A 12,500-nucleotide genomic window follows, 5' to 3' on the forward strand; every position below is an offset into this window, starting at 1 on the left:
ATAAACAAAGTAATTAGGAGTGAATAAGTGTGTGTTGAGGTGTTTTAAAAAAATGTAAGCGACGCTACACTGCACCTGCCTGCTGGTCATCAGCATGTTCACACATGCCTGTGTGTGTTTGTGTGTGTGTGTGTAACAAACACATATGTGTTATACCCAGGGCTGCACAGCAACGTGGCACTGAACTGACAAAAAAACTCAACTCTGTCCAACAAGACTTTACGTGTTCAGTCACTTTTTCCAAATTCCATCATGGTTTTACTGTAAGTGTGTGTGTGTGGTTGGGGATGGGGGTCCCCTGTGGAAAAATACCTCTCAATAGAAAAACAAAGTGGATGAACCAACCTCCTAACGTGTGTGTGTGTGTGTGTGTGTGTATGTGCGTGTAAATAACATGGTAATAATATTTATAACAGCATTAATAAGCACTTCAGTAGCAATAACAACACAACACCATCTCCCCCTTATTATTATCCTCTTACCTGGTGACCTCAGGAACACATCAGAACATCTCCACAGCTCCTCCCACTCGGTTACCATGACAACGAGCATAAATAAACTTCCAGGCTAAGCTTTTAATTACGATCCTCAAGCATGTAAAAAAAAAAAAATCATAAACTCCGAATGATGTGGATGTTTGGAGTCGGGTTGGCGCGACAGAGCGTGAGAATGACCCTCGGTAACCATAGCAACGGTCAGGTACAACCGTTGTGCTCAAAGCTCACCTGGTGAAGTAACCCTGGTGTAATCAACGTAAAGAGTTTTGGCTCAGATGATCATCCTGCAGCGTTTAATCTCCGTGTTAATGACTGTGAGGGTGAAGGAGATCTGGTCCTGCAGTGCTCAGCATGTCTCTGGCAGCTGTAACAACACACACACACACACACACACGGTCTGTGGTTCAGACGATTAAAGAACCATTTTTCCAGACTAATGCCAAAACCCATTTAATCAGCCTTCAATCACAGGGTGTGTGTGTGTGTGTAGTGCTGCTATTCCTCATAACTCTCATTATTATCAATGTAAATACTCTAAAGCTGACGTCATCATTTAAAAGCCGCTGGACGGACATTAGACGTCCAGAAGAAGAACTCTGTGTGTGTGTGTGTGTGGAGCTGCTGCTGTGTGTAAGAGGACTAAAACACTCGGGCACGTGCTGTTAGAGGGAAATAATCAGCTTTGTGGAGTTTAATGATGTTTCAGGAACGGAACTCTTGCACGCGTGAACATGACAAACGGCAGCAGACGAGCTGAATCTTAAAGTCGGATCACTTGTCAATCAGAGTAACTCCGCCCCCTGGTAGTAGTGACGTCACAGTCTACGGTACGCAAGACTTTTTCATTGATGTGAGATATTAAAGTTTCCCGTCATGCTGTTGTAACATGAGTAAAATTTACTGGTAATAAATCTTATTTTATACAGAACATCATGTGTGCGTCATGACGGACTGGACTGTCCATCATCTCGGGAATTCTCTCTCTCTCTCTCCCTCCCTCTCTCTCTCCCCGCGGTGAGGCGGTACTGTTCTGTCTCAGTGTTCCTTCTGCTGCTCGGTAGTGAAAGTGTCGCTGCGGATTCCGCGATAAGACCGGGAGAGAAACTGCAGCCGGAGCGCGAGCTACCGAGTCACGGTCAGTGTTTGTGTTTGTGTGTGTTTCGCGGATTTCGGGGTGTTACTGTGTGTGTTTGTTCGGTATTGCGCGTGTTCCAGTGTAGCGGCAGTACGTGACTCTGTGTGTGTGTGTGTGTGTGTGTGTGTGTACACACGGTGCATGAGTGTGTTTCTGTAATGGAAGTGTAATGTTAGTGGCTACTGAGGACGTTTGGATCGTCATGAGAGCACTGTGCGGTGCGGGTTCGGTTCTAACGCGTTTCTGCTGCGCGAAATGGAGAAAAAACGCAAACTGGGCGGATTTCGTTAAAGATCAGACCTGTAAGGAGTGTGTGTGTGTGTGTGTGTGTGTGTGTGTGTGAGTGTGTGTGTGAGAGAGAGAGAGCATTACCCCGCGGATCGGTACTGTAAGAGAAATAAATATTTTGATTGTTATTCATTTCCTGGCTGCGGAAAAGTTTGCACACTTCCTCTGATAGTGAACTTCCAGGTAGAGACATTCACCGCTGTAGCTGACTGACCATCTAGCTGAAGCCCCAAGCTGGGCACGAGAAGCCCTGGTCAGGACAGAGGAAGAGCCCTGGCTAGGAAGGAAAAAAACCCTAAGCTGGGTAAAGCTTGTGATTAGGAAGAACGCCCATGTTGTGTGAAACACCAGATTAGACAGATGAAGCGCCAATATCGGACAAAAGTAGCCACAGAGTGGAGATGAGAGGTGCTTGGATGGACAAAAAGGCCCCAAGATGGACAGAAGTTGTCCCACGTAACATATTTTACATCTCGGATTGGCCCCAAGAAACTCCAGGTTGGACAGAAGACTCTTCAGCTTGAGGCAAAAGTTTGAGATTGGACACAAAAAGCTCCAGATTGGACAGAAGAAGCCCCAGACTGGGTGAAGCAGGCGTCTCTGTCTGGACAGAAGAGCTCTGTATTATTCTGTAAGATTAGGGATGTCTGTTATTTCGTTATTAGAAATGGTGTAAAGCAGAAGGTTGTGTATAAATCAGGGTTGCCAGATTGTCTGATTTCGAGTCACACATTTAAAACATTGCTAGTTAGCTACCAATCAGAGAAGAAGCACAATCTGACCACGTGGCTTGGACATGAGGACACATACGGACAGACGTTCTCAGAGAGTCATTATTTTGGCATCATGGCGTGTGTCCTCAGAGAACACGTTTCTGTGTTGTGTCCGAGTTTGACCCGGTGACCCACTGCGTCTTTGGAGTACTGCTGCTTGATAAGGGTCAGAAGTCGGGTCAGGTCAGGGGTCAGGTCAGGCCTGAGGCATGCAGTGTTGTCAGGAAACGAACGTGTGGTGAATTCAGCATGAATCTCAGCTGCTCTCAGGCCTCACACACACACACACACACACACACACAGACACAGCCAGGCCTGCTGTAGTATATTATGCGGTATTACTTTAATGCACTCAATGGTACAGTAGTGTGTGGTTTGAGACGCAGCCGCTGCTCCTCGTTACTCCGGTGCTGCAGCTGTTGGTTTAACGAGACATCTAGCTCTGAGTCGAATCTTCCTCCTTCTTCTTTCTGCCTTTTAACTCTTCTGAAGTGTGTGTGAGTCATGGCGGGACTATATGCAAAGCTCTATAGATCCTTCATGTATAGATGTGTACATTTTTCTTTTCCTTTCACACATGCAACAAAAAAAACACTGGACAGTGTGAAATTGGCTACAGTGTCCAGGAAAATGAGTTTTCAGCCTTTTATTAAATGAATCCATGAGTGAATCAGTGAATCAGTGTCTAACGAGTGAATCTTATTGGTGGATTTGTGTCTTAACGACACATCTAATCTAACATCGGCATCTAATGAATGATTTAGTGTTTTAACGAGTGTATCAGGCTGTGTGTGTGTGTGTATTTGTGTGTGTATTTATATTACTCTAAGTTTTCTAATCACTCCACCTTACATCTTTAAGATTGTGAAGAAAATGAACAGAATTCATTTAGAGATTCAATTCTGTTCATTTCTGTTCCTCTTTGATCTTTAAAAGAGACAGGTGAGGGACAGGTTATAGACTGAGGGACAGTGAGGGACAGGTGAGGGACAGGTGAGGGACAGGTGAGGGACAGTGAGGGATGGTGAGGGACAGGTGAGAGACAGTGAGGGATGGTGAGGGACAGGTGAGAGACAGTGAGGGACAGGTGAGAGACAGTGAGGGATGGTGAGGGACAGGTGAGAGACAGTGAGGGATGGTGAGGGACAGGTGAGAGACAGTGAGGGACAGGTGAGAGACAGTGAGGGATGGTGAGGGACAGGTGAGAGACAGTGAGGGATGGTGAGGGACAGGTGAGAGACAGTGAGGGACAGGTGAGAGACAGTGAGGGATGGTGAGGGACAGGTGAGAGACAGTGAGGGATGGTGAGGGACAGGTGAGAGACAGTGAGGGACAGGTGAGAGACAGTGAGGGACAGGTGAGAGACAGTGAGGGATGGTGAGGGACAGGTTAGAGACAACCTACTACTCTGGAATCTGTTCATTATCAGACTTAGATTTCATTTTGCTGGAGTGTTTGCAGTTCTAGAATGAATTGTGCTCTCTGTGTGTGTGTGTGTGTGTGTGATTTAATTAAAACATGAGCATCACCATGGTAACTGTCTGTCTAATCTGCCATATTGGATATCTGCATGGTAACTGAACTACAGTATTACTAAAATCACACACACACACACACACACACACTACAGATTCAGTTATTCTAAATCTTTTATCACAAATGCATTCATTGGCTGAGAGCAGTACTTTGTGTTCTGATTGGCTGACAGCAGTATGGTGTGCTCTGATTGGCTAACAGCAGTACAGTGTATTGTGATTGGCTGAGAGCAGTATGGTGTGTCCTGATTGGCTGACAGCAGTATGGCGTGTTGTGATTGGCTGAGAGCAGTACAGTGTGTTGTGATTGGCTGAGAGCAGTACAGTGTGTTGTGATTGGCTGAGAGCAGTACAGTGTGCTCTGATTGGCTGAGAGCAGTACAGTGTGCTCTGATTGGCTGAGAGCAGTACAGTGTGCTCTGATTGGCTGAGAGCAGTACAGTGTGCTCTGATTGGCTGAGAGCAGTACAGTGTGCTCTGATTGGCTGAGAGCAGTACAGTGTGCTCTGATTGGCTGAGAGCAGTACACTACTCAGATTCTATTCATAGTGTTTTGTTGTTGTGAGAGGAACTTGTTAAAGCTCCACATTTCCTTGAGTTAATGTTATTTCTGTAAGCAGATTTTTATTTTTATTCTAATACCTTATATAGAAATAAAGACACAGTTCCTCTGGCTTTTTCTCTTGGATCCTACGCGTCTGCCTGATAAAGTCAGCGGCGGTGTGATGACTGAGCCTTTAGTGATCCATCATCAAGTTCTCGGCTGTGTTTACACAGATCTGGGCGTTCAGGGCTTCAGTGCTGTGGATAGAGTTACATGTTTGGAGAGAAAACGTGAACAAAAAGAAAAGCGTCAGAGGGTTTATTTGATGTTTTGTGAATGATGTCATCATTTCAGCTCATGGCAGTCTGTGAAATGAATCTGTTAACAAGCAGGATACAGTTACACTCCATCACAGCACGCATATTCTAACAGCACAGTGTGTTCTGATTGGCTGAGAGAAGCATTGTGTGTTCTGATTGGCTGAAAACAGTAAAGTGATATATGCCATGTTCTGATTGGCTGAGAGATGTACACTGTGTTCTGATTGGCTGAGAGCAGTTATTGGGGTGAAAATAGGGCCTGATGGCCCAGTTGGATGGAGGATTGTTTTTCATCAGGGTGAGCTGCTGTATTTAGCTGAATGGCACAGAACCAGATGCTAGACGAGTATTTACGAGGTGAGAAGTAAGTGCAGTGGTATCCTACTGGCATGAGCATGCGTTAGATTTCTTGGATAACTCTGTAGGAAAAGATGGAGGGAGGCTTCATGATGAAAAACATGGACTGGAGAAGAGAAGCAGTGGAAAAAGATTGAGTCAATTTTATTAAAATATGAACGTAGAAATGAGTCACAGCTCATCAGATCCTGAGAGAGAGACGCTGCAGAGGGGCGGAAAGTTTGGGTTCGAAGCTGTGGAGTAATGATGATCAGAGAACAGCAGGAGTGTGAACAGAAGAAATGTTGCAGAACAAACATGTGTAGAGCGGTGTGTAGTAGAGCGGTGTGTAGTAGATCTGAGTGTAGTAGAGCTGTGTGTAGTAGAGCTGTGTGTAGTAGAGCTGTGTGTAGTAGAGCTGAGGGTGTAGAGCTGTGTAGTAGAGCTGAGGGTGTAGAGCTGTGTGTAGAGCTGAGTGTAGTAGAGCTGTGTGTAGAGCTGAGTGTAGATCTGAGTGTAGTAGAGCTGAGTGTAGAGCTGTGTGTAGTAGAGCTGTGTGTAGTAGAGCTGTGTGTGTAGTAGAGCTGAGTGTGTAGAGCTGTGTGTAGATCTGAGTGTAGTAGAGCTGAGTGTAGTAGAGATGAGTGTGTAGAGCTGTGTGTAGATCTGAGTGTAGTAGAGCTGAGTGTAGATCTGAGTGTAGTAGAGCTGTGTGTGTAGTAGAGCTGAGTGTGTAGTAGAGCTGAGTGTGTAGTAGAGCTGTGTGTGTAGTAGAGCTGTGTGTAGATCTGAGTGTAGTAGATCTGAGTGTGTAGTAGAGCTGAGTGTAGTAGAGATGAGTGTGTAGAGCTGTGTGTAGATCTGAGTGTAGTAGAGCTGAGTGTAGATCTGAGTGTAGTAGAGCTGTGTGTGTAGTAGAGCTGTGTGTGTAGTAGAGCTGTGTGTGTAGTAGAGCTGTGTGTGTAGTAGAGCTGTGTGTGTAGTAGAGCTGTGTGTAGATCTGAGTGTAGTAGATCTGAGTGTGTAGTAGAGCTGAGTGTGTAGAGCTGAGTGTAGTAGAGATGAGTGTGTAGAGCTGTGTGTAGATCTGAGTGTAGTAGAGCTGAGTGTAGATCTGAGTGTAGTAGATCTGAGTGTAGTAGAGCTGTGTGTGTAGTAGAGCTGTGTGTGTAGTAGAGCTGTGTGTGTAGTAGAGCTGAGTGTGTAGTAGAGCTGTGTGTGTAGTAGAGCTGTGTGTAGATCTGAGTGTAGTAGATCTGAGTGTGTAGTAGAGCTGAGTGTGTAGAGCTGAGTGTGTAGTAGAGCTGAGTGTGTAGTAGAGCTGAGTGTGTAGAGCTGAGTGTGTAGAGCTGAGTGTGTAGAGCTGAGTGTGTAGAGCTGAGTGTAGTAGAGCTGAGTGTAGATCTGTGTGTAGTAGAGCTGAGTGTGTAGAGCTGAGTGTGTAGAGCTGAGTGTGTAGAGCTGAGTGTGTAGAGCTGAGTGTAGTAGAGCTGAGTGTAGATCTGTGTGTAGTAGAGCTGAGTGTAGTAGAGCTGTGTGTAGTAGAGCTGTGTAGATCTGAGTGTAGAGCTGTGTGTAGTAGAGCTGAGAGTAGAGCTGTGTGTGTAGAGCTGTGTGTGGTAGAGCTGTGTGTGGTAGAGCTGTGTGGTAGAGCTGTGTGTGGTAGAGCTGTGTGGTAGAGCTGTGTGGTAGAGCTGTGTGTGGTAGAGCTGTGTGTGGTAGAGCTGTGTGTAGTAGAGCTGTGTGTAGTAGAGCTGTGTGTAGTAGAGCTGAGTGTAGTAGAGCTGTGTGGTAGAGCTGTGTGTGGTAGAGCTGTGTGGTAGAGCTGGGTGTAGTAGAGCTGTGTGTAGTAGAGCTGTGTGTAGTAGAGCTGTGTGTAGTAGAGCTGTGTGTAGTAGAGCTGGGTGTAGTAGAGCTGGGTGTAGTAGAGCTGGGTGTAGTAGAGCTGGGTGTAGTAGAGCTGAGTGTGTAGAGCTGAGTGTGTAGAGCTGGGTGTAGTAGAGCTGTGTGTGGTAGAGCTGTGTGTAGTAGAGCTGTGTGTAGTAGAGCTGAGTGTGGTAGAGCTGTGTGTGGTAGAGCTGTGTGTGGTAGAGCTGTGTGTAGTAGAGCTGTGTGTAGTAGAGCTGTGTGTAGTAGAGCTGTGTGTAGTAGAGCTGAGTGTAGTAGAGCTGAGTGTGTAGAGCTGTGTGTAGTAGAGCTGTGTGTGTAGAGCTGTGTGTAGTAGAGCTGAGAGTAGAGCTGTGTGTAGTAGAGCTGTGTGTGTAGAGCTGTGTGTAGTAGAGCTGTGTGTAGTAGAGCTGAGTGTAGTAGAGCTGAGTGTAGTAGAGCTGTGTGTAGTAGAGCTGTGTAGATCTGAGTGTAGAGCTGTGTGTAGTAGAGCTGAGAGTAGAGCTGTGTGTAGTAGAGCTGTGTGTAGTAGAGCTGAGTGTAGAGCTGAGTGTAGTAGAGCTGTGTGTAGTAGAGCTGAGAGTAGAGCTGTGTGTAGTAGAGCTGTGTGTAGTAGAGCTGAGAGTAGAGCTGTGTGTAGTAGAGCTGTGTGTAGTAGAGCTGAGTGTAGAGCTGTGTGTAGTAGAGCTGTGTGTAGTAGAGCTGAGAGTAGAGCTGTGTGTAGTAGAGCTGTGTGTAGTAGAGCTGTGTGTAGTAGAGCTGTGTGTAGTAGAGCTGTGTGTAGTAGAGCTGAGTGTAGAGCTGTGTGTAGTAGAGCTGAGAGTAGAGCTGTGTGTAGTAGAGCTGTGTGGTGTAGAGCTGTGTGTAGAGCTGTGTGTAGTAGAGCTGTGTGTAGTAGAGCTGTGTGTAGTAGAGCTGTGTGTAGTAGAGCTGTGTGTAGTAGAGCTGAGTGTAGATCTGAGTGTAGTAGAGATGAGTGTGTAGAGCTGTGTGTAGATCTGAGTGTAGTAGATCTGAGTGTAGTAGAGCTGTGTGTAGAGCTGTGTGTAGTAGAGCTGAGTGTGTAGAGCTGTGTGTAGATCTGAGTGTAGTAGAGCTGTGTGTAGTAGAGCTGTGTGTAGAGCTGAGTGTAGTAGAGCTGTGTGTAGAGCTGTGTGTAGTAGAGCTGAGTGTGTAGAGCTGTGTGTAGATCTGAGTGTAGTAGAGCTGAGTGTGTAGTAGAGCTGAGTGTGTAGAGCTGAGTGTAGTAGAGATGAGTGTGTAGAGCTGTGTGTAGATCTGAGTGTAGTAGAGATGAGTGTGTAGAGCTGTGTGTAGATCTGAGTGTAGTAGATCTGAGTGTAGTAGAGATGAGTGTGTAGAGCTGAGTGTAGATCTGAGTGTAGTAGAGCTGTGTGTAGAGCTGAGTGTAGATCTGAGTGTAGTAGAGCTGTGTGTGTAGTAGAGCTGAGTGTGTAGAGCTGTGTGTAGATCTGTGTGTAGTAGAGCTGAGTGTGTAGAGCTGAGTGTAGTAGAGCTGAGTGTAGTAGAGCTGTTTGTAGAGCTGTGTGTAGAGCTGAGTGTAGTAGAGCTGAGTGTAGTAGAGCTGAGTGTAGTAGAGCTGTTTGTAGAGCTGAGTGTAGTAGAGCTGAGTGTAGTAGAGCTGAGTGTAGTAGAGCTGTGTGTAGTAGAGCTGTGTGTAGTAGAGCTGTGTGTAGTAGAGCTGTGTGTAGATCTGAGTGTAGTAGAGCTGTGTGTAGTAGAGCTGAGTGTAGTAGAGCTGAGTGTAGTAGAGCTGTTTGTAGAGCTGAGTGTAGTAGAGCTGAGTGTAGTAGAGCTGAGTGTAGTAGAGCTGTGTGTAGTAGAGCTGTGTGTAGTAGAGCTGTGTGTAGTAGAGCTGTGTGTAGTAGAGCTGAGGGTGTAGAGCTGTGTGTAGAGCTGAGTGTAGTAGAGCTGTGTGTAGAGCTGAGTGTAGATCTGAGTGGTGTAGAGCTGTGTGTAGTAGAGCTGTGTGTAGTAGAGCTGTGTGTGTAGTAGAGCTGAGTGTGTAGAGCTGTGTGTAGATCTGAGTGTAGTAGAGCTGAGTGTAGTAGAGCTGAGTGTGTAGAGCTGTGTGTAGATCTGAGTGTAGTAGATCTGTGTGTAGTAGAGCTGAGTGTGTAGTAGAGCTGAGTGTGTAGAGCTGAGTGTAGTAGAGATGAGTGTGTAGAGCTGTGTGTAGATCTGAGTGTAGTAGAGCTGAGTGTAGATCTGAGTGTAGTAGAGCTGTGTGTGTAGTAGAGCTGTGTGTGTAGTAGAGCTGAGTGTGTAGTAGAGCTGTGTGTGTAGTAGAGCTGTGTGTAGATCTGAGTGTAGTAGATCTGAGTGTGTAGTAGATCTGAGTGTGTAGTAGAGCTGAGTGTGTAGAGCTGAGTGTGTAGTAGAGCTGAGTGTGTAGAGCTGAGTGTGTAGAGCTGAGTGTAGTAGAGCTGAGTGTAGATCTGTGTGTAGTAGAGCTGAGTGTAGTAGAGCTGAGTGTAGTAGAGCTGTGTGTAGTAGAGCTGTGTAGATCTGAGTGTAGAGCTGTGTGTGTAGAGCTGTGTGTGGTAGAGCTGTGTGTGGTAGAGCTGTGTGTGGTAGAGCTGTGTGGTAGAGCTGTGTGTGGTAGAGCTGTGTGGTAGAGCTGTGTGTGGTAGAGCTGTGTGGTAGAGCTGTGTGTGGTAGAGCTGTGTGTGGTAGAGCTGTGTGTGGTAGAGCTGTGTGTAGTAGAGCTGAGTGTGGTAGATCTGAGTGTGGTAGATCTGTGTGTGGTAGATCTGTGTGTGGTAGAGCTGTGTGTGGTAGAGCTGTGTGTGGTAGAGCTGTGTGTGGTAGAGCTGTGTGTAGTAGAGCTGTGTGTAGTAGAGCTGTGTAGTAGAGCTGAGTGTAGTAGAGCTGAGTGTGGTAGAGCTGAGTGTGGTAGAGCTGAGTGTGGTAGAGCTGTGTGTGGTAGAGCTGTGTGTGGTAGAGCTGTGTGGTAGAGCTGAGTGTGGTAGAGCTGTGTGTAGTAGAGCTGTGTGTAGTAGAGCTGTGTGTGTGTAGTAGAGCTGAGTGTAGTAGAGCTGAGTGTAGTAGAGCTGTGTGTAGTAGAGCTGTGTGTAGTAGAGCTGTGTGTAGTAGAGCTGTGTGTGTAGAGCTGTGTGTAGTAGAGCTGAGTGTAGTAGAGCTGAGTGTAGTAGAGCTGTGTGTAGTAGAGCTGTGTGTAGTAGAGCTGAGTGTAGTAGAGCTGTGTGTGTGTAGTAGAGCTGAGTGTAGTAGAGCTGTGTGTAGTAGATCTGTGTGTAGTAGAGCTGCGTGTAGTAGAGCTGTGTAGTAGATCTGTGTGTAGTAGATCTGTGTGTAGTAGATCTGTGTGTGTAGAGCTGTGTGTAGTAGAGCTGTGTGTGGTAGAGCTGTGTGTGGTAGAGCTGTGTGTGGTAGAGCTGAGTGTGTTAGAGCTGAGTGTAGTAGATCTGTGTGTAGTAGAGCTGTGTGTAGTAGAGCTGTGTGTAGTAGAGCTGTGTGGTAGATCTGTGTGTAGTAGAGCTGTGTAGTAGAGCTGTGTGTGTGTTAGAGCTGAGTGTAGTAGAGCTGTGTGTGTAGAGCTGTGTGTAGTAGAGCTGTGTGTGTAGAGCTGAGTGTAGTAGATCTGTGTGTAGTAGATCTGTGTGTAGTAGAGCTGTGTGTAGTAGAGCTGTGTGTAGTAGAGCTGTGTGGTAGAGCTGAGTGTGTTAGAGCTGAGTGTAGTAGAGCTGAGTGTGGTAGAGCTGAGTGTAGTAGAGCTGTGTGTAGTAGAGCTGTGTGTAGTAGAGCTGTGTAGTAGATCTGTGTGTAGTAGAGCTGTGTGTAGTAGAGCTGTGTGTAGTAGAGCTGTGTGTAGTAGAGCTGTGTGTGTTAGAGCTGAGTGTAGTAGAGCTGTGTGTGTGTTAGAGCTGTGTGTAGTAGAGCTGTGTGTAGTAGAGCTGTGTGTAGTAGATCTGTGTAGTAGATCTGTGTAGTAGAGCTGTGTGTAGTAGAGCTGTGTGTAGTAGAGCTGTGTGTGTGTTAGAGCTGTGTAGTAGATCTGTGTGTAGTAGATCTGTGTGTAGTAGATCTGTGTAGTAGATCTGTGTGTAGTAGAGCTGTGTGTAGTAGAGCTGTGTGTGTGTTAGAGCTGAGTGTAGTAGAGCTGTGTGTGTGTTAGAGCTGAGTGTAGTAGAGCTGTGTGTAGTAGAGCTGTGTGTGGTAGATCTGTGTGTGGTAGATCTGTGTGTGGTAGATCTGTGTGTGGTAGAGCTGTGTGGTAGAGCTGTGTGTGTGTTAGAGCTGAGTGTAGTAGAGCTGTGTGTGTGTTAGAGCTGTGTGTGTGTTAGAGCTGTGTGTGTGTTAGAGCTGTGTGTGTGTTAGAGCTGTGTGTGTGTAGTAGAGCTGTGTGTTAGAGCTGAGTGTAGTAGAGCTGTGTAGTAGAGCTGTGTGTGTGTTAGAGCTGTGTGTGTGTTAGAGCTGTGTGTGTGTTAGAGCTGTGTGTGTGTTAGAGCTGTGTGTGTGTTAGAGCTGTGTGTGTGTAGTAGAGCTGTGTGTTAGAGCTGAGTGTAGTAGAGCTGTGTAGTAGATCTGTGTGTAGTAGAGCTGAGTGTAGTAGAGCTGAGTGTAGTAGAGCTGTGTGTAGTAGAGCTGTGTGTAGTAGAGCTGAGTGTAGTAGAGCTGAGTGTAGTAGAGCTGAGTGTAGTAGAGCTGAGTGTAGTAGAGCTGAGTGTAGTAGAGCTGTGTGTAGTAGAGCTGAGTGTAGTAGAGCTGAGTGTAGTAGAGCTGAGTGTGTGTTAGAGCTGAGTGTAGTAGAGCTGTGTGTAGTAGATCTGTGTGTGTAGAGCTGTGTGTAGTAGAGCTGTGTGTAGTAGAGCTGTGTGTAGTAGAGCTGTGTGTGTGTTAGAGCTGAGTGTAGTAGAGCTGTGTGTAGTAGAGCTGTGTGTGGTAGAGCTGTGTGTGGTAGAGCTGTGTGTGGTAGAGCTGTGTGTAGTAGATCTGTGTGTAGTAGAGCTGTGTGTGGTAGAGCTGTGTGGTAGAGCTGTGTGTGTGTTAGAGCTGAGTGTAGTAGAGCTGTGTGTGTGTTAGAGCTGTGTGTGTGTTAGAGCTGTGTGTGTGTTAGAGCTGAGTGTAGTAGAGCTGTGTGTTAGAGCTGAGTGTAGTAGAGCTGTGTGTAGTAGAGCTGTGTAGTAGAGCTGAGTGTAGT

At 46.4% G+C, this 12,500-nt stretch overlaps 1 protein-coding gene across 1 annotated transcript in view; it reads left to right on the plus strand.

Moving 5' to 3' along the window:
* The first annotated feature begins 1,442 nt into the window (after positions 1 to 1,442).
* ppp2r3a (protein phosphatase 2, regulatory subunit B'', alpha) overlaps positions 1,443 to 12,500 on the plus strand; it is a 62,387-nt gene continuing 51,329 nt past the window's right edge. Inside the window, exon 1 of the mRNA XM_058413523.1 lies at positions 1,443 to 1,632. The gene's annotated coding sequence lies outside the window, so the exon portion shown is untranslated. The remainder of the gene's footprint in view (positions 1,633 to 12,500) is intronic.

The sequence above is a fragment of the Hemibagrus wyckioides genome, linkage group LG17 (genome assembly GCF_019097595.1).
Source record: "Hemibagrus wyckioides isolate EC202008001 linkage group LG17, SWU_Hwy_1.0, whole genome shotgun sequence".
Lineage (NCBI taxonomy): Eukaryota > Metazoa > Chordata > Actinopteri > Siluriformes > Bagridae > Hemibagrus > Hemibagrus wyckioides.